Genomic DNA, 22,384 nt, shown 5'->3' with positions numbered 1-22,384 from the left:
CCAGCAAATGTGTTTCTTCAAGGCCATCTTCTATTTGTGTAATGATATATGTTTGTTCATTTAAGCAATGTCTATTATGCTTGCTTCGTGTCCAGTACAGTTGTAAGCTTGCTCCACAGGAGGGAATGAAATAAACACAGTCTCTTATAGTCTTTGAGGGAAGAGATAAGGAAATAGGCACAAGTACTCATAAACAAGTATTCATACACTGAGACAGTTGCTATGAAGAGGGTAATTGGGGTACTCTGATAAAGAATGAAGGGCAAGACCTATGTAGATAAAGCCACAAGGCAGATGTGTCTGAAGAAGCACTGTCTGATGGAGACACAAGCAAAATGAGGCCAGGCAAGTTTTCAAATGAAGACTCTGAGATTGGGAAAACCATGGGCTGATTGAAGGCTGTGGCAAGAGCATACTGGGACAGTGGGAGGCTTGCTGGAGCAGGGGCCATTTGGTCTCAGGCAACGAAAATGCTCTGGAGAGCTTTAAACAGGGAGGTGACATGGTGCGATTTGCATTTTAGAATTATCAGTCCAGCTGCGATGTTCACACTCTATGGGGGTGAGGGGGAGATAAGTCGGCAGAGGAGTACAGTGTAAGCAGGGAATTTTGATAGTGCACATTTATAATAGTTCAAATGCAGCAGGGCAGAGGAACAAGAGTGAGATGTATCTACTTATCTGTTCTCTTGTCATTGGCTGGACCTCCATCGAAGCTGGCATGCATGTGAAATGTTTATGTAAGTTTGATTGTGTTGCATGAATTCCATTAAGCATTCTCAGGGGAAATAAGAATTAGGGAAACCGCAAGGCCATTATTGAAGCTTGAGACTGTCAATTGCCAGAGACTGCAAGTAATAAAAGCACCCATACTTGTGACCATAGCAATGTACGAAACAACTGAACTTCTGGGTTTCTGCGAGTGTGTGCATATGATGTGCGACTTACGTGGTTGCCATGTAGCGAGCTCCTTGAGCAAGGCTGTTAGAAGATGCACTTGGCCTTGGTCTCTTTTCCATTTCCTTGACATGAGATTGAATGGAGAAGGCAGAGAATTACTAGCAAAATGAGGTTTTTATTTTTCTATGTGTATGCTCATGAAATACCTTAAAAGAAAGGAAGGTTGACATCTGTTTTCAAATGGCAGTGTGTGGAGACTCAAGAGTGTGAATTTTAAAGCTCTAGTTGGCATTTTGGACTGGCCTCCACATGTTCCACTGCTTGTAGATAGGATTCATCAAAAGCAGATATTTTTCAAGCTGGGCTGAGCCAAGGTTTTACCTGTAAATTTGTTTTTTAGTATTTCATTGTTCACCAAAAAAATATCTATGGAGTTCTCAGGTTATTCATGAACTCATTGTTTTGGAGAAAGGGAACTGGATGTCCTAGACAGTAGGATTGCTAGGAGCTACTGAACATCCATTGAGATCTGTGGCCATGAATTTACTTTTACTTTTAAACAGTCACAGTCCCATATTCTTCTAAGTCAAATAATCTCTTCGATGGAAAGTTGCCATAATCTATTTCTCTTGGTATCTGTGGTTTGAGTCTTTCTTTCATTGAGTGATAGATATTTCTTGAGTGTCTATTATGAGCCAAACACTGTGTTGACAGAATCATCAGTAATAAGATAAGGGAGGCAGAATAAAAAAAATAAATAAAAAGAAGACAGAAGTTAGGAGAGAGGGATGAAAAATAACTCAGGAGAAGAAACTTGAAAATCCCTCTGGTGTTCACTTCTTAGTCTGCCATTTTCCATCTATATGACCTTGGGTGAATCACTTTATCTACGTCTTTGTTGCCCTCTCTAAATTTGAAGACTTAATTAAACTATGGAGTCCTTGGTGGCCTTACAGGGAAAGGCGTAACTGAAGTGTCACATATGACACATATTTTATATTTCTGATTTCTTTGAAACTGATAAGCTCCAAGGATTTTGGTATCTTATTTAACAGGTAGCAACAGCAAGTAACTTTGATAAAGTTCTCCTCAGAGGTTGAGAATTTGGTGAAATTTTTTGTTCAGAAAAAAAAAAAAAGAAAAAAGGAATTTCTATTTAGCAGATCGATTTGCTCTGAGATTTTCCTGTTTCACCTAGAAAACAAGAGCACAGGATCTTGGGGGCCTTTATTAGAGATCCTGTGTGTGTGTGTGTGTGTGTGTGTGTGCACGCACGCGTGTGTGCAGCTGAGTTGTGTGTAGACATTGTTGGCTATCTGTCTTTTTTTTTTTTTTACGTCAGAAATATAAAACATTTGGGATAGAGGAAACAAAATCCCATCTCATTTGCTTTTACATTGCTCATTTATGGGTCTCCATGTTGACATAATCCAAATGCTAATTTAGCCAAGTATGGCTAATCCCCTAGAAGATGCAACAGTTAGCCACATAATTCAGTGCCACGCTACAGGCACTGTTCATTTCAGCTTCTCAAATTTGTGAAAGAGAAGGGTTAAATAGTGTTTGCTCCATGAAGCAGAAACAACAGTGAAAAAAACTAACATTATATAGAAATTGCCATCATCCATGCTGTTATACCAGCCTTTCCAACTCCATTGTCTATAGGGGTGGTTTTCAATCTGGGGCAGTTTGGTCCCCCAAAAGGCATTTACAACGTCTAGACATATCTTCATTGTCATGGCTCAGAGATGGAGGCAGAGGCCAGAGATATTGCAAAACATCCCACAGTGCCCTAGATAGCCCTCACAGCGAGGTATTATCTGCACCAAAATGTCCACAGTGACAATTCTGAAGGTGAGAAAGCTGGGTCTAGATCACCCTTTTAAACCCAGAATACATATGCCACTTTTCTAAGTTTGTAAGCTTGCTAAGAGAAAAAGCTAAAAATTGAATTGAATTTAGATTTTAACATATTTCAGTAGCTATCTGATACTAAGTGCTTTCAAGTTTGTACCAACAAATGTAAAATAAGTCCATTTGTAATAATAAAAATAATGATCCCTTATATATATAAGCTACTTTATAGTATGTAAAACAAATTTACATGTATCGCCGTGTTTATCACTTCGATCCTGTTAAAAGAGGTATGGTTGGCATCATAACAATTTTATAGAAAGGGAATTATTTTTCCCTGTTAAACCCCTTAAAATGGCTTTTCAACTTGTTATATAACACCTTAATTATATAATTATTGCATATAATTATATAATCACCAACAAATTGTCACATGTCATGTATTTCTGGAAGGAAATACTGGGCTGCTCATGTCTCTTACCCTGGGCATGAGTAAACTCACTGATTGACAAATGGAACTTTAGGGACTGCCTTGGAAGTGGTAAATTGTATGGTATGCCACAACTATCCCATACATCTGATTTATAAAAATTAATTTTTTTGAAAGGCAGCAGAAGATACTGGAAGTGTCATTTTTACTTGAGCTGCCTTTTTTATAGAACCTGAAACAGGTGAGATTATGAATAGGGAAAATTCCTGGTCTCTGATCTTCCCTCTCTATGGCTTTACCATGCTGTGATCCATAGACCATAACTTGAACATTTAGTGAAGAAAAGATCAGGGATATCACAGGCTAAGCTTTTGTTTGGTTCTCCTTGGTAAACAAACAAAAAATATGAATATAAATGTGTCAAATCCATTAGACACTTAATGGACCTCCTTTGATTCTGGAAATGTCTTAAAGACAGTGCCAAGAGACAATCAAGCAAGACACAAGGATTCAGAAGAATCCTTGCTGAATGTGAAATAAATTCTTGCCTTGCCTTGCACATTACTCTGAACCCAGGTTTTAGCAGGAGGCAGACCCAGGGTGAAGTGCTGGTTTGGGCACTAGCTCACTCTGTGAAATTACAGCAGTTGCACAATGCTCGATTTCCTCATGCACTGGATGGGATGGTACTCTTTAGGGCGACAGAGAGGATTAAAGCTGTAATGTAATGGACTTAGCAGTGCCAGGCACATTGTAAGCCCTGGAGGACAGCAAATCCTTCTTGAAGAGGCTGTGAAGTTTTGATTATGGCCATCCTTGCTGGTTTGATCTCTTTTTGCGATACTTCGTTATGTATGTTCACTCTTGCCTGTGTGCAATGCTGTGATCCTAAATCAGACCATTGACATGTTTTGTAAACATCCTATGAATGAGACCAAACCCTCCCTCTTCTTAAAACGCTTCAAAGAACTTTCCTAAAGGAGGAAGTCTTCCTTTGCCTGCTCTTCAAATGTTGGAGCTCCTTAGGTTTTTCTCCTTATCCAGTTGCTTCTCTTTCCAATGTCCCGATGCTGTCTTTTAATAAGCGTTGTGTACACCAGTGGTCATAGAAACACTATTCACAATGGCCAAAAGAGGGAAGCAAACCAGATGTCCATCAACATGTGAACGGTAAACAAAATGTGGTATATACAATGGACTATTATTCATCTTTAAAAAGAAAGGCAATTCTGACAGATGTGACAACATGGAACAACCTTGAGGACATTATGCTTGGTGAAAAAAGCCAGTCACTAAAGGCCAAATACTGTATCATTTTATTCACTGAGATTCTTAGAGAACTCAAAGCAGAGAGATATAAAGCAGAAGAGTGCTTGGTTGGGGGAGATAGGGGCTGGGGGAGAAAGAAAAGGGAGTGATTGCTTAATGAGTAAGGAATTTTGGTTTGGGATAAATGAAAGAGTTCTAGAGATGGAGGGTGGTGATGTTTGCACAACAGTGTCAGTACCAGTAATGCCCCTAAATTGTACACTTACAAATGGTTAAAGTGGTAAATTTTGTTACCTATATTTTATCACATTAAAAAAGATTTTTAAAATAAGTACCATATAATAATAAAAGAAAAATTGTTAGCAATTATTGAATAGCATTGGACTAGTCGTGTTAGGTATAGTCTTAATTTAAGTCTCACATTAACTCTTAGAGATCAGTGTATGGTTGTTTCCATTTATCAAGAGAAAATTAAAGGCCCAAGAGGTTGAGTAAGCCCAAGGTCACACGGCTAAGAAGTTGCAGAGCTGAGATCAAAACCCAGGTATCAAGTGCCAGATTCTTAATCCCTGTGTTTACTCCCTTATCTGGTGCCTATATGTTGACAACAATCACATTTTGATTCTCTAGCTCAGACCTCAGGAGAATGACAATGATAATGGTGATACTGGTGTTTTACTAACAATATTTTCAGCTTCTTCAAAAAATTATGAAACAGTACCCATCATCCCGATTTAAAGATGAGAAATTTGAAGCATAGGGAGGTTAAATAACTTGTTCAAGTTCACTCATCCATGGCTGAGCCAGGATTTAAACCTAGGTCAGTCTGATTTAAAGCCATAATCTTAAATATAACTATGTTCTTGAATATCTCACAAGCACCCTGTTTAAAATAAGCTCTCATTTTTTCATATTTTAAAATATCTGAACTGGGGATATAACTTATTGTATCAATACAGGGTTCTCCCTATACCTCACTATTAACTTGATGGATGGATAGACTTTGTAGAACTCAGGAAATTGGGTATTTATCACTCTAGATATACTAAGTGCTCAGAAGAAGTTTGTCAAAACATTTTCCAGGGGTGCCTGGGTAGCTCAGTGCCTTAAGCATCAGCCTTGGCCTCAGGTCATGATCCCAGGGTCTTGGGATCGAGCTCCACATCCGGCTTCCTGCTCAAAGAGCCCCTCCACTCTCTCTGTCTCTCGCTATCTCTCCCTCTCTCAAACAAATGAAATCTAAAAACAAACAAACAAACCATGATCTGCCCCACGATTACCAAAACCAAGCCCTTGGGCACAAATCTACATGAAAGAATCCGGAACCCAAGTGAGAAGAACAAGTATGCATGGGATGGAATTCACTTTCAGACCTCAGTGAGTTGCTTCTGGGGCCAGAAAACCTTGGCTCTCCCAAGGCAGATGTAGAGAACACACCTATGTAATTTTTAGAAGCGTAGGTCAATTTACATGATTTTGATCACCCCATTATAGCCACCTTTCTCTGTTGCCCCTGCTTCTTTCCCTTCTCAGTGAGCACTGCTGTCTCATTTCTAAGAACTGAGACACACTTGGTCTTTTTAGGGGCAGGGATGTCGTGCATCAACTCACATTGTTGCCTCTTTATCAGTTTTACAATTGCCCTCAGAAACTCCAGAAGATGGAACTGGACAACTTGGAGCCCAAACACAATTTCTAAGACTTAAATCCCTGACCCCCAGAAAGACCCTAAGAGATGCTATGGAACGCAAACTCCACCAACAGATCCAATCTGCTTTGTTCTGTGACAAGTTTCCTAACAACCATGAATCACTAACCATTATAATGGAAGGGCTAATTTTCCTGCTGTATAAAATCAGCTTTTTATAAAAACAGGCATCCTTGATGACATGAGTAGAATCAAATGACCCGAATGCAATTTTTTAACAAAGGGAGTAGTGGCTAAAAGTTTTCCCCCCTGGAGTAGATCTTGTCTTGCCTATACCCAGATCTAGATCTGGAAAAGTTTACTTGCAATAATAATTAAACATTGCCATGACAACTGCAATATTTAAAGACTGTTGTTGGCAGAAAAAAAATTACTTCCCAAGGAAAAAAATTTTGAGGAAATACATGTAATTTTTTATTAACCATATATATGGTTACCTTAAAATATACTATAATTTTCCCAATTATCACTGATGACATAAATCCAAAATGCAGTTGAAATTTTAGTGTGATGGAGTCACAGTAAATTTAAAGGTTGATTTGACTGGTGTTACCTTCTAGAAAGAGAGGAAGGAGCTTGTACTTGGGGAGGGCCATGAGTTACTGTAGTCATCAAATATTCATGCTATAAAAAACTTGGTAAAATAAAATGATGGTTCCTAAATAAATGTCAAGAGTTAGATGGCATTCAGTGAATGGTTCTAGTATGAGCGCAAACAGTGATTCTTTAATTAAAAGCAAGCAAAAAATAACTAATTAAATGTCATGATGGGGGCAGCGAAAGTATAGGGGGACAAGGGCTCAGGGGAGACCATGTCAGAGAATTAGACTCTGATCCTAAGGAGAGGGCAGCTGGGACACCTTCCTCATTTCTGCAGAGCTGGGTTCAAATAACGCCCAATAGTACCATGCTAGTGAGCCTGCATCCACAGGAGGGAGATCCTTAGCTAGGGAAGAAGCCTGCAGTAAATGTAGCAGGGAACTTAGGTTGCTATTATTAATAGTAATAGTAACTACCACTGAGCGAGTACCTGGTCTGTTCCAGGGGGTTCGAAAGCACTTTATGAACACTCTTCCACCAGATGAAGCTTGTGTGTCGGGTACCAATGAAGCACACAAACCCCCCCCTTTTTTTTTTTTTTTGCCAGAAATTGCTGTTTTGTATTTCTCAAAAAACACTGAATTCCTCTCAGAGGAAAACTTGGAAGGTTGCTGAACTACCTTTGAATTGGTATTGTTTTTATTCTAAAGTATAAAACGGGATGGGGGTGGGGGCTAGGCAGCACCATAATCTTTTCAGTATCAAAAGCTCTAAAGCTTTGTCTAGGCCACTGGGTCTCTGTCACCACTCCTTCGTTAACTAGTTGCCATTGGGTAATGCCAGGACTGGGAGCAAACTGCGGCCTGCAACTTTAAGTGAGGTTGGAGCACCCGTCTCCCACCATCCCCTGAATGTGCTCTGAACCCCTTGATGGCAGCACCTCCTGTCCATCCTGGAGACGCTGCCTGTTGCCAGTCCCCCTTGTTGTTTTTATCTGAACTCTGCGTCTGATTCCATATCATCACTCCCCAGGATATTTCTACCCGGGCTGAAAACACACATCCCACTTCCAGGCATCTGCTTCACGTTTCCTGGATGGCCCAGTAATGTGTTTGTTTAGCTCACTTCACATTTGACTATAGATTTTGCCAGTGGCCTTTTGAACACCAGCCTCAGGATGTTTGTTTTTGTAAGTTTTTGTCTTATCTCACTTCCTCTGGAACAGCCTCGCTTTTCACAGCTTGGCTGAAGCCACTCTCTGCATCGCTGAGACATCTTGCCAGTGCATGAGGCGAAAAGATTTGTAGTTTGAAAATCCTAACTGTTCTGCATTGCAGCATTTCACGGAAGAGGCAGAAGAGTACTCGAGGAACATGGGTGAGAGTAATGTGCATCAACAGTGGTCTCTCTGCCTCTTTTCTCTCCCTCTCTCCCTTACCCCCTACCCCCTTCTCTCTCACTCCTGCCTGGAACTGGGATGAAGTTCAGCGGTTCTCAAAAAAAAAAAAAAAAAAAAAAAAAGGGGAAGCACCTGGGGAACTTGTTAAAATGCAAATGCACCAACCATGTCCTCAGAGTTTCAGACCCCAAACAGCTGAATGAGCCCTGGGAATTTTTTTTTAACACATCCCCCAACACCGCCCCTATCATTTTGATGAAGTAGTTGGTGGATCTGAACATGAAGAAACGCCAGTAAACTGGTGAAAATCTTACCCTTGAACATCACCATCTTAGATGTGGCTCTGAATTCTAGCTCAGGAATTGCTTGACTGGGTAACCTTCTGAACTCCAGTTTTCCTCAAGTGTGGATAAAGAGCACACTGGGGGAATTCAGCGGGCTAGGTGCAAAGTGAATGTTCAGCAAATACTAGTTCTCATTTTTCTTTTGTTTTTAAATTTATTTATTTGACAGACAGAGATCACCACTAGGCAGAGAGAGAGGAGGAAGCAGGCCCCCCGCTGAGCAGAGAGCCCGATGCGGGGCTCAATCCCAGGACCCTTGGGATCATGACCTGAGCTGAAGGCAGAGGCTTTAACCCACTGAGCCACCCAGGCGCCCCTACTTCTTATTTTTAAAACATTATATTATAAAGAAACATAAAATGAATGAAAATAGTAGAAAATAAATCTTAGTGGTCTTCTAGGAGAGCAAGTAGTCTTAGTCTATGTGAAACTAAAGGCAAAACTTGGGCCAATATATGAAAGACAGAAAGCAAGTGCCTAGCTCTTTTATTTTCAGTGATCTATAGCCCGTCTCTCTCCCTTAACTCGGTCTGTTCCTCAGCCCCATCTCCCCTCATCATCCTTTGGGAGGTTTCTTGAATTCACTTCCTCAGGGAGGGTGACTTTCCTGACCTGCAGTTTAAATCCACATCACCAGTTACTTCCTCTCGATGTGTTCCTCACATGTTATTGTTAACTAGTAGTGTCATGTCTGCTTTCCTTCTGGACTGTGAGCTCCCCTAAGGGATGGGAGCTTGTAAGCAATCGTTGCCTTATTTCTAACTGGAGAGTCATGGTATGACTGATATGACTGATACATATCTTTTGAGGGAGTAAATAAATATAAGGATGTAAGGAAATTTTTAAAAAATGTTTGGGATGTCTCAGGGGTACTAACTTGCCTGTCATGGCAAGTCCATTCAAGTGAACCACTTGGATACATTGTGAAGGACATCTCTGCAGGGGCCTTCAAGTTCTCTTTCAGTTGGCCAGCTTTCCAGAGCACATTGAGAAAATCTTGGGCAGTTTCTTGAAGAAAGACAAAGTCATAACGAAGAGCTTTGTTTTGCCATTTGCAAGGAGTTAGACAAATTGCACAAGGAAATGCCAGATGACATCAATTTTAATTATGTCTCAGTGAAACACCTGAAGGTACCATTTAAATGATGCACTGCTACAGTTTGCAGGACTTCCAAAGGATGAAGGGAGAATTAATGAGGTAGAGACAGAATGATTTTATTTACCAATCTACTCCTAGCTTTGCTGCATTTAATTTTTTTTCTTTCCTCATATGGAGAAATTTTAGCTTGGCATTAATATTCCCACAAAGGAAAGGTGATTCACGAGCTGAATGAATTAAGCATTCTACCAGACTTGTTCTCAAAAGTTGGAAAAACAGCAAAAATCACACATTATTTCAAGCCTGGAAAAGCTGAGCTAATATTTTTTCTCCATTGTCTTTTGCTTTCTGCTTCTGGCCAAAAATAGAAAACCACTTTTATAACCTTTTAAACGTGTTCTTAGGGGGAAAGGCATCTTCCAAGTGGAAGAAGGAGCAGAGAATAAATGCTCAGTTCTATTTCTTTTGGCAGATAGACTTCATTTGAATTTTGCTCGTATGGCTCTAGTTTTCATTACTGCAAAATAAAAGGCTACCTGGCAGCTTAGAAAAGGTGAAGAAGACCACATAACTCCTACCCATGTTCTTACTCAATATAGACCTCCTTGTAGCTTAATTCAACTCTCTCTGTTGGCCAATTTCTCTGAGTATTTCTATTCCATTATTTTCGAAGACAATCAAAAGTGCCATATGGAATGACAGTTAACTGTAACAAGCATGTAAGCATACATAGATAATTTATGCATTCATTCTTCATTTATTTGCAAAATTATGGAGATGCAATTTTTAAGGTATTTCTATACATTTCTCTATTCATTTCTTTGAGCCCATTTGTTTCCTTTTGGGAAAGAAAATACACTGAAAACAAAGACAAAATGTACTCTCTGGCACAGTATCAACAGCTTCAGTGACAGACTACTTGTGGGTTCTGGGAGGTCATTTTGCAAAAGCTCTGGACTTAGTCTGGTTGATGAAAGCCCCTGATACTTGTTAGGAGTTTGAGCTTTATCAGGTTTATCACTCCCCATAAATACAAGGAAAAGCCAGTGCGGGAACAATATCATCAGATAGGATAGGACTGAAACCTTGTATGGAGATAAACTCCTTCCATATCACACTCCCGTGAAGTCGGTGAGAAAGAAGAGCATACTCTCTCCCTCCTACATGGAAAAATCAACAAGAAGATTCCTTTACTGAAGCAATTTCCAACGTGAATTCCTTAGATGATATTTTATGGTCAAAAAGATTTTGCACAGTAACTCCATACTATTTCTATTTTTGGAGGGTCATATGCATTTTAGTCAACTAAAGACCTTAGGCATTCCTGAAACCATTTGTACTTTTATTTAACTTGACTTTTCCCAAATTCATTTTTCCCCTATTTTATAGCATGCCTATTAATGATAACTAGACTTTAATTAAAAAATAGTACCTTAACCCATAAGCCCCACTGTATCCCCCACCCCCAGCCCTTCTCTTCTTTCGGACTCTGTGTAATGTGAGGGTAACCTATAGTAGTTCCAGTACTTTCCAATTTCTTATATGTCATAACCTGTCATGTTATAGACAATATAATGCAAAGCATAGTAGTTGCATGCCACACATATACACGATGAATTATTACTATTTTTCTACTTAATGGTTTCTGACTGTCTTTACCTGCCATAAAGTATTCTGTGAATTCTCCTATTTTATAAATTGATGAAATAGTGTCCCAGTAGGGGATCACTATCATGGGGAAAAGCATTCAACCGCAGCTCAGCAGCTGGGAAGTCCATTCTGATGAGCTAACAGGTATCCACAGGGTGACCCAACCTGGCTGTGAGGCATATTAGTGTACTGACTGTGGAGTCCTCTCTACTTACCCATTGTTTGTGTATGAAGTCAGATAGGAGCACTGTGACTGGCGCCTTCTGTTTCACTGCCCACCTCCCTCCAAGCGTTTAATGGGGAGCTGGTGCTCTGTCATCCAAATGACTACCCTCATTTCCTGTGTCAGGTACACTTCATTTTTCTTGTCTTGGTTTCTGTAAGAGGCCACAGACCAGATGGAGGAAAATGGAGGGATGATCCATCAACTGTGCCTGCGATGTTTGGAGGATTTTCACTTCCTTTCAATTAGGAGCAGGCTGTTCTCAGAGGATCCCCCTACCTCCACTGCCCTATTTTCTTTCAGAGCAGACAGCCAGAATTTCATTTTACTGTCAGAGCTAGTACTCGGGGGGAAAACCAACCAGGTAGGAAAGAGATAACTGACAGGGGAAGTTATATTCAAAGAGACTGATGGGGGCTGGTAGAATTCCAGGTGTTTTCCAGATATACCTCTAAGCAAATACTAAGTTTTATATTCCCATTCAGAGACCTCTAGTGTCTTTTTTTGGTTATTGTTTCCCAATAGAATATATTGTCTCCTTTTTATTCCCTTAAAAACGAATCTATATTCATCGCTCAAAATTGAAACTATTCAAATGAGCAAAACAAAGAAAACAAAAGTCACTCATAAAACCACTACTCAAATAGAATCGTAGTTAATATTATAAAGTATTTCTCCGAGCCTTCTTCCTTACATAAATATTTGTAGTTTATTTTAAAACACGGGATATCTGTGCATGATGTATTAGAAACATCTTTTTCCACTTCACTGTATGCCTCAGTCATTTTTCGTGCCATGGCGTATTCTTCGGTGCTACCATTTCTGAAGGCTGCAGGAAAATCCCTTCCTTAGGTCTGTGTGTGTTGACATTTGATCCATCCCTTCATGCAGTTCAAAGTAGTGATTTGATGTTTCGGGTTGTTTTTTATTATAAACAGCGCTATGGTTAATATCTCTGTGACTGAGTCTTTGCACACAGCCTTGGCTTTGTACCGGTTTTGTTTCTTTTCTTGTGAGATAAAATAAATACAGAAACGTGCATGAACCATTTTTACAGTTATTGAATAACTAAAAATGGACATCCATGACTGCTTGACAGTATAAATGTACTTTTTGCTGTAGAACTGTATACATGCAAGTGATTAAAATGGTAAATTTCATGTTTTATATATATGGACCACAATAAGAAAAGAGAGGGAAAAAAAGAGCACTGATATAATTACTATCCTGGGCCAAAAAAAAAGATCATTGCTGCAGCCCATGAGCTTCTCCCTATAACAACTCCCTTGGACTCTCCCGGAGGTAAACATTATGATATCCTTCTCTTAATTTTACCTAATATGGATGGATACCCCAAAGTACCTGTTTTTGAACTTCTAAAGACACAGAACCATGGTTTTGTCTCTGACTTCTTTGGCTCCATATATATTTACAAGATTTATCTATGTAGTGTGTTCATTTATACTGCTGCATGGCATATCATCATGTACATATAGTATAAATGTATCCATTGTACTCAGGAGGGATAGCCTGGTTTTGATCTGTTGTGGTGTGCAGTCAACCTGGGGTACCCATGCACCCATCTCTCTATGGTGCACACCCAAGGTTGGAATCACTGAGTCATGGGATAAGTATATCTTTCACTTGATAGATAATAGCCGAATAGGTGGTTAAATTGTTTATACCGGCGGTGTATGAGAATTCCCAGTGTTCTATGTTCTCCTGGCATTTGGTACTTCCAGACTTTAAAATCTTTTTCTCAATCTAGTAGATATACACAGTGACATTTCATTTTGCTTTTTATTTGCATATGTTGTATTATTAATGAAGTAGGGTAGCTTTTCATATATTTATTTATTGATCATTTGTAAAACAAAAGACTTGAGTCTTCTGCAGACTGGTTTTCTGTTGTCTTGTTTATTTTTTTTCTTATTGTTTTGGGAGAGTTCTTTTTGTCTTCATTGGCTATGTGTTTCCCCAAACTATAGATTTTCACTCTGTTGATGGTGTGTATTTTTTACTTTAGTCAAATATATAACATTTCCTTATGTGTTCTTTGCATTTTAAGACATTCTTATCTATACTGCATTTATGAAAGCATTCTTCTATATTATTTTAGAAGTTTAATGGCTTATTCCCCATTTAAATCAGAAACTAATTGGAATTATTATGTAAAGGATGTTATGTGGAGATACATATTTATGTGTGTATATGTATTTATATATGTATTTTTTTCTTCTTCTTTTTAAAAAATATGGATACCCATTGTCTTAGCAACATTATTAAAGTCCGTCCTTTCCCTTCCAGACTCCATGCTACCTCTGTCATAGAGCATATGCCCATATTACACGCATGGGTCTGTTTCTGAGTTTGCAGCTCTTTTCCACTGGTCTGTTTACCTGTCCTGATCCACAGTTAATTCTGACATAGTAATTCTTTTTTTTTTAATTTAATTTTTTAAAAATTTTTTATTTCTTTTCAGTGTTACAGTATTCACTGTTTTTGCACCACACCCAGTGCTCCATGCAATCCGTGCCCTCCCTATTGACATAGTAATTCTTGATCTCTGGCAGGACACATGCTTCCATATCATTCTTGACTGCTTGACTGTTATTTACCCTTTGTAGTTCCGTATACATTTTAGGTTCAGCTTCTTTCATTGTTGAAAAATTTGGAAATTTGATTGGGATTATATTGGAAGAGAATTTATATCTTTATGATATTGAAATTCTCAATCTATGATCATTTATTTAAGTCTTTAATGTCCATGAATATTTTATAATTTGTTCAGTAGAAGTCTTAAATCTTTTTGTTAGATTTGTTCTTATGCATGTTCGATGTTATTATGAGTGTTATTTTTAAATTTTTCTATTAACATATAGTGTATTATTTGTGGTACAATTTATTTTTTATATTGTGATCTAGAAAACATGTTTAATTATTTTATTAATATAAGTAACATACCTGCAATTTTTTAGAGGTTTTATACATATAAAATCATATTTTTAAGTGACAGTTATTTTCTTCCTTTTCAATCTTTATGCTTCTTCCTTCCTTCCTTTCTTTCTTCCTTTCCTCACTGCACTGGCTGGAACCTTCTGTGTAATTCTGATTAGAAGGAATAGTGTGGTATTTTATCTTTTTCTTGATCTCAGAGTGGGAGTACGCCTTCAAGTATGAGGACTGGTGGGGTTCTTCTTTATCAGATTAAGGAAGCTAGGTCCCTTCTATTCCTAATTTGCTTCAGGGTTTTCTTTTTTATCATGAATGAATGGAGAATTTTTTTCAAATGCTTTTTCTGTACCCTTTGAGATCATTTTATGAATATTTTCTTGTCATGTTTCAGTTATCTATTATTTTATAAGAAGCCATGCCAGTATTGGTGGATTGGAAGAATGACCATTTTATCAGACTTTACCATCTGTGGGTTGAGAGGGCTCATCAAGATTATTGTTCTGTCATTTTTGTTTGGGTGCTTTTATGTAGTCATAGTGAGAAGATATCTGGGGTTGCAGTCATGTGGTAGCTCAGTTTGGACATTGGAATGTTCTAGATGACTTATTACATGTCTGGCACCTTGGCAGAGATGGCTAAAAGTCCCAGTGTGGTTGGAATATTGGGATGGCTGGGCCAGTCTTTCTCCACATAGTCTCAAGCCCTCTTTCTCTCTCTCTGGCCTCTGGAAGCTCTCTCCATCTGACTGAAGGATTTCTGACATGGTGACCCAAAGTGCACAACAGGAGCTGCCAGGCCTTCCTAAGGCATGTTTCGGAAATTGGCACAGCATCACTTCTGCCACATTCAGTTGGATAAAGGAAATCACAGGCCAGCCCAGATTCACTGCCAGCAGGACTATACAAGGCTATGATGCCAAGAGGCCATACCACAATATATTAATGTGGTGAATTACATCAATTAGATTTTCTAATGTCTACTAGCCTTACATACCTGGGATAAACCCAAGCCTTAATGAACTTTTTTCAAATCTAATATATTACTTGTTTAGGTTGGCCCATTTTCACTGTTCCTTCATAATATATTTTAAGAAAAATTGTAGGTCATCCTTGCTCTTAAAAAGAATCCAGTAATACTTTTTTTGAAAGTAGTTGAATGGATGAATCTAGAGGGTGTAATACTCAGCAAAATAAGTCAGTCAGAGAAAGACAAATACCACACGATCTCACTCATAGGTGGAATTAAGAAACAAAAGAAATGAGCAAAGGAAAAAAAGAGAGAGAAAGAGAGCGAGAGAGGGACAACCAAGAAACAGACTCTTAAATATAGAGAACAGACTGATGGTATGGTGAGGTGAGGCGTGGGGGGAATGGGTAAAATAGGCAATGGGAATTAAGGAGTGAACTTGTGATGAGTACTATATGAAGTATGGAAGAGTTGAATCAATACATTATACGCCTGAAACTAGAACAACACTGTATGTTAACTGTACTGGAATTTAAAATAAAATAAAAAATAGTTGAGGCCCCAAGTTCTCTTCTCTCCTCTCCTCACATATATACCCTAAGAGGAAACTTCTTTGATCTTTCCATGGAGAGGGTGGGACACTGGAACAATTTGATTGCTGCCAGCAAGGCAGGCATCAGAACCTAAGCAGCGGTGATTTCACCTGGTGAGTCACTGTCACATTGACATATCCTGTTCCCCGCTGATGGTGCTACCTTTTACACAAAAGCATTCAGAACACCCTGCATTGGCAATGCGGTGAGTCTCTCTCAGTGCCTCCTCTCCCGTGCAACCTCACGGTGGTTGCATTGGAAGGATCTTGATAGCAACTTCCTTAAGTCCAGTGGTGCCCAGCTAATGGAGAGTGACTCATGCCTCTGACAGGGAAGTTAATGTTTCTTCTCAGTGCTTATGTTGGTTAGTCTTCCCATTTCCTCCTCATATTTGTTTATCCTATCTTCCATGAAGTTTACGAAAAGATTGTAGGACATCACTATAAGGTAATTGGGATACCATTTAGTTACCACTATAGTAGATTTTACTTAAAAGATTATAGTTTACTATGTACCATGCACTCTCTATATTTAAATAGGTTGTTTATACAATTATATCTAATACATAATGTATGCATAATATACATGCTGTATGTATGGATATGCTTCCAGTGATCCATGTTTTTACCATATGTTGTGTGTATGTGTATCTGTAGACACACACACACACACACACACACACACGTTGTGTGTGGATGCTTTACATATTGTGGTAGACAAAACGCAGCCACAAATTTATCAACATTTATCCCATGGAGAGGTGAGTCTTTGACTCCTACCTTTGAACCTGGGTGAGCTCAGAAACTGCTTTCAGTTGGGGGGCTATTGAAAAGGTGATGCTCTGTTTTCAGGCTCAGGCCTTAATAGCCTGGCGGCTTCCACACCCTGTCTCTTGAAACACTCATTCAGGGAGAAGCCAGCTGCCATATAGGTAGTCCAACAAACCTGAAACCACCATGCTATGAGGAAGGCCAGGTTAGCCACAGGGGAGTAGAGGGACCTGATGAGCTCCCCCTGAGGTATTCTGGTCACCCCAGACCAGGCGGCAGACTTGGGAGTGAAGATTCATCAGATGATCCAGCCTCAACCCCAATCTATTGACACCGACTCATATGCAGATTATAGGAGAGATACAGTCAGTTTATGAATTAAGATGAGTTCCCTTTTGGTCGTGTTGTGATTGAGGCGTCGCGGGACATCCTGACAGAGATACTTAGAGAATGCAGAAGTTTATGGTCAATGAGCTGGACTGAAGGTATTACCCAAAAATCCTGAATGTGCCTGTGATTGTTATTTGACGTCACTGTGTATGGCCCACTACTGTGAGTAGTTGCTCACTGTGGGTAAGGGCCACACCTCTAGGGGAGGGTAAAGGAATCATACCTATGGCAAAGGACAATGTATGTCATAAAGCTTGAATGAACCCCTCTCCTAGGCAATTCTTTTATGTGTCCCCAAGTAACAGTTCCAACCCTGTCTCATCCCTTTCCAAAATCAAAAGTAAAATAAAATTCAAAAGCATTATGTTAGATGTAGGCCATTGTTCATGAGATTGGTATGATCTTTTATGTAGATATTTTACCATTATTAGAGTTATTTATCAAATTATCTCTTCAACTTTTTTTTTTTTAAGATTTTGTTTATTTGACAGAGATCACAAGTAGGCAGACAGGCAGGCAGAGAGTGGCGGTGGGGGGGGGTGGAAGCAGGCTCCCTGCTGATCAGAGAGCCTGACGTGAGGCTCCAGCCCAGGACCCTGAGATCAGGACCTGAGCCAAAGGCAGAGGCTTAATCCACTGAGCCACCCAGGCACTCCTTCAACTTTCTTTTTTATGGCCGATAGAGACCTACACCTCCTGGTTCTCGGCTACCATTGTGAATCCATTTCCTTTAACTTTACGTTTCATTGACTGCGCTCCAGCCACTCTGACTTTTTCTCTCTCCTTTCAATCTACTAAGCTCCTTCCCATTTGGGAGCCCCTTGTACTTACTGTTCCTTCTGTGTAAGAGCTTCATCCATAGATCCTCCTCTAGCTCTGCCCTTTCCAAAATTCAGGTTGTCAGCCTAGAACCCAGTTGTACCTTCTCACAGAGACTAGGTTTAAATAGTACACCAGTACCCTAGTTAATCTTCTTTATATCACCTCTTTATGTCTAAAATGAAAAAGAAAAGAAAAATTTGTCAATAGTACTATTAGCTCCACAAGAACAAGATTTTTGAATTTTTAGTTCCCAGTTCCAATTGTGTACATAGTAGATTCTCAATAAATAACTGCTGTCTGAATAAATGAATGGCCATGTGCATGTGAAAGAGAAAGACCAAGAGAGGGAAGAGGAGGGCCAGTGAGCATGTATCTTACAGGACTCCGTCTCCAGTGCTCCCAAATCTGGTGCACCGTTTAGTGGTTCTCCATCTCACATGCACACTGAAATCATCTAGGGACCCATTGAAACTGGAGACCTACTCTCAGAAATTTGGATGTAAATTTTGGGGGTGTAGCCTAGGCATCAAGATTTTCCAAAACTCCCCAGGTGTGTCCCAGGTGAGAATCAGTCATAGGTATTAATAAAACTGAAGTTATCTTTTCCTGTGCCTCTTCTGACGTCTTTATTAAGTAAATTCTGAGACGCTCTAACTCCAGAGCCACCTGGCAATGCTGATCACTACAGATGTCTCCAACATACTTGCTCTAAAGAAAGATCTGGACTGCTCGTGTTTACCTTAAGGATCAAATTCCCATTGACTGGTGGGAACATTTTGGTTTATAAGAAAAGATACACAGAGCTTTTGTTAGAAGATAAACTAGCAATGGCATATGAGCTGAATTCAGAATTTTCCACATTAGCGTCTTTCTTGGTCATTGCATATTAAAGTAGGGTAGGAAAGTAACTTAACAGTCCTCCTGGGAACAGGAGCAGGTTTTGACATTTTGAAGGTCATGTTTCTGCCCCCAAGGGAAGCATATGAGAAAACAGAGCCAGGTTCATTCCCTAAGCCCATCTCTTGTGTATCATGGGGAAGGTACTAATGGCATTGATGGGTACTATGGAACATGATGTTGGTTGAGAAAAAATTTAAAGCAACAAAACCCTCTTTTCAAAGAAAATCAAACCATAATTCAAAAATTGACCAGGGCGCCTGGGTGGCTCAGCAGGCTAAAGCCTCTGCCTTTGGCTCAGGTCATGATCCCAGGGTCCTGGGATCGAGCCCCACATTGGGCTCTCCACTTGGCAGGGAGCCTGCTTCCCCCTCTCTCTGCCTGTCTCTCTGCCTACTTGTGATCTCTGTCTGTCAAGTAAATAAATAAAATCTTTAAAAAAATTTAAAAAAAAAAAAGAAAATTGATCGAAGTGGAGTGTTCTATTTGGAGGAGAGTTTGTAGCCTGGAGGCTAGCTCAGTCTAGGTTGCCTCATGCAGTGCCTACCCCCAAATGGCCCTGGAGGACTAATGACTAGGGTTCTGCCAAAGGTGACTTGAAAAACACCCTTCCAGATGATGCTTTTTGGGGTAGCAATTATAGAGAAATTAAACTAATAACAATTAGGTAAGGGTTTGCTGTGGGTCTTTGGTATTGAGATTGAGCATGGCATTAGGATTAACCAGGTTGGTCCCTTTCTAGAATCATTTCAGTTCATACGAGCATGACCTGGGGACCTTGGTGAAATGCAGGTTCTGATTCAGTGGTCTTGGGTGGGACCCAAGATTTGCATTTCTGATAAGCTCCTAAGAGCTGCCAATGCTTTGAATACCAGCTTCAAATCACAATTCATGATCAACATTCCCAGGAAACTTATTAAAAATGCAGATCTTGGGGCACCATCCTGGAGCTTCTCCATGCAACCCTCTACCTGAAAGTCTGGAAGTCCTTGTTTTTTACAATTTCCCTAGTCTTTTCCGATGTTCGCTAAGGTTGAGTACTTATGCTTTAGCATGTGTCTGCCTACGTATTTTACCTTTTGGGAACCCAGGAGGAGAGCCTGTAACTCATCAAATGTCAAGGCTGGAGGAGGGTCTAGAGATCATGTAGCCCAACCTTACTCTTTTATTGATTAGAAAATTGAACGCCCAAAGGGCAAATAGTTCTGTCAAATGTCCATCACCAGTGGGGAGCAGGGCAGATGCTAGCATCTCTCTTGTCTTCTGCTGTAATCCCAAAGCCTAGTACAGTGCCTGGCACAAGGAAGGTAAGAGCAAAAATCATTTTTACTGGTGTGTATTTGTGCTCTGCTTGTGCCTGATTGATTATTTTCAAGTTCTCTTATTAAATATTTTCAAGTTATAAAAATGAAAATTGCTGTTCCCAGATAAAATATCAAAGTTCTCATAAGAATCTGAACAGTGTAGGCATTCAGAAGAACATGGACTATGGGGAGTCAAAGAGATGGACCTAGAATTTAGCCCTGGCTTCAACATTTACTAAGTGTGTGATCTTGGCGATTTGGCTCAACTGTTCTGAGGCTGTTTCCTCATTTGTAAATTGGAGATTTCAATAGATTCTAGGTCATGGAGTTTTGTGAATATTTAATTGGTCAGTGCTTGTAAACTGTTTAACATGGTTCTTGGTACATAGTAAGTGCTAAATGCAATGGTAACCCCTCTGGATTACAAAAATGCGATGATGATTGCAAAAGTTATACCAGAAGACACAGCATTAGGAATCCCCTGCCAACTCATAAGATTTTGAAATGGATCATGTCTGAAATGATTGTGTGTAATACATAGATCATAGATCTGGAGTGAATAAACCTGGGTTTGCACACTACTCAGGAGAACTTTCCTATAGCATGAGGTGTGTCACCCTTGTATCATAAAGTGGTTATTGAGATATTGAGAAACTGAGTTACTGAGGGGAGTCTCTCTCAACAGACCAAATGGCAGGATGGGGTGTGGGGGCTGAATTCTCCCCTGGGAGTCTCTCCACAGGGTCCAAATATTGACTGACTAGCTTAGAGTTTGCTGCAGATATGTGGTGTAACAGCTTTAAGCAATGTGTCTCAATCTCTACACAGAGAGCATAGAAAGATATTTTTAGCCTGATTACTAAAGAGAGGAATGTCAGTTCAAAATACATGCCTCAAGAGTTCAGTAGGGGAATGGGACTGGGCTATCAGGAAGTATGTTTTCTGCACGTGTCCCAGATTTTTAGAATAGCTCCGATTTTCTGACATTCTGTAGTTCTATGAGTAAAATTCTACTTGTCTGAGCAGATATGCTCATTTTGTGGGGTAAGTGGTTGGGAAAATATGGCCACCACAGACCAATATAGAGATCACATCAATGATACTTGGTGTTTGAGGAAAAAGTACTATATATTATAAGTAGGCATGACTTCCCCTCAGCAATGAGTCAGGCTTTTTTTCAGTTGCAAGTGACAGAAACTAACTCAAATTGGCTGAGGCAAAAAGGGGATTCCCTGACTCTTAAAACTGAAAAGTCCAGGGTTGGACCTTTCCAAAACTGACAAGTCCAGGGAGAATCTGGATGGTTGCAGATTCTCAAACAATGACCCAGAAAAGCCACCTCTCTTCATTTCCTTATTCTTTCTCTATGTTGTCTTATTTTCTCAGGCAGTCTTCTTTGGGTGATGCCAGCAGCCCTGGGTTCATCTTCATCAGCTTGGCATCCATGTAGAAAGAAATGAGCTTTTCAGTGAAAGCTTGAAAATTCACTTTGGCTGACCTGAGTCATTTGTCCCTCCCACACCCACCAGTGAAAGGACTGGTATCAGCAGCACCTGAACCATGTAGAGTAAAAGATCTCTCAAAGGAAACTGAGACATTAATACAAAAAAAAAAAAAAAAAATGCCGGGCAGGGAAACACACAAATGTCTTTATATCCTTTTTCTTTGAGTCAGGATTCTGTTTCTCATCACTTCTTTATGCCCAGCTTCCTGAGAATTAAATTCTTCCATATACCATGTCCACAAGACATACCATCTCCTCCACAAGAGATCTGCCTCTTGCCCACAAGTGAGGTTCATTTGTCCGTCCTTTATTTTTCGCCTGTACTGCGTGAACTTCACTGATGTCTTGGTTCTGACTTGACTGTCTCTCCACATGTGATTGAATGTCACTTGGAGATTTAATTTCTCCCACCTCGGCTTCTTTTTGCCTCTTTAGTCTTCGTAAAAATTTTGTTACTACACTACAATCCTTTTCAAACTGTGGGAAGAAGGATGATGTCTATACCTGCAGGCAACCAGAAAGAATTTCTTCTGGGAAACATGGAGACACAATTTTGTTGCCATATCCAGCATCTCTGGCCAACTGCAGAATGGACCCACAATTCATTTGGATCACCAGAGCAAGTACTCCGGGAATGATTTGCTTGGATCCAATTTGCAATTTGCTTTTAGAGAGCTAATTAGATAGAAATTTGCAAATGAGAATAACTACCCTTATATGCAGCAATTTGCTTTATTAAATGAGAAGTGACATGGTGTGTGTTACGCT

At 39.7% G+C, this 22,384-nt stretch overlaps 1 long non-coding RNA gene across 6 annotated transcripts in view; it reads right to left on the bottom strand.

Annotated features, from left to right (window-relative positions):
- Positions 1 to 22,384, bottom strand: part of LOC116873525 — a 327,269-nt gene that overhangs the window by 13,145 nt on the left and 291,740 nt on the right. For 3 of the 6 annotated variants that reach the window (XR_004383842.1, XR_004383838.1, XR_004383843.1), the window contains 2 exons: positions 21,866 to 22,120; positions 17,921 to 18,083 (listed from right to left, as the gene is read on the bottom strand). The exons of 1 other annotated variant lie outside the window; for it this stretch is intronic. This is a non-coding gene — a long non-coding RNA (uncharacterized LOC116873525). Of the gene's footprint in view, positions 1 to 9,332; positions 9,452 to 17,920; positions 18,084 to 21,865; positions 22,121 to 22,384 lie in introns of those variants that run through there. 2 more of the 6 variants (XR_004383840.1, XR_004383841.1) reach the window with 2 other exon arrangements.

Source organism: Lontra canadensis, unplaced genomic scaffold (assembly GCF_010015895.1).
Source record: "Lontra canadensis isolate GAN:19392208 unplaced genomic scaffold, GSC_riverotter_1.0 scaffold34, whole genome shotgun sequence".
NCBI classification, from domain to species: domain Eukaryota; kingdom Metazoa; phylum Chordata; class Mammalia; order Carnivora; family Mustelidae; genus Lontra; species Lontra canadensis.
The sequence above is the reverse complement of the archived record's forward strand: the minus strand, read 5'-3'. Positions and strand labels throughout refer to the sequence as shown.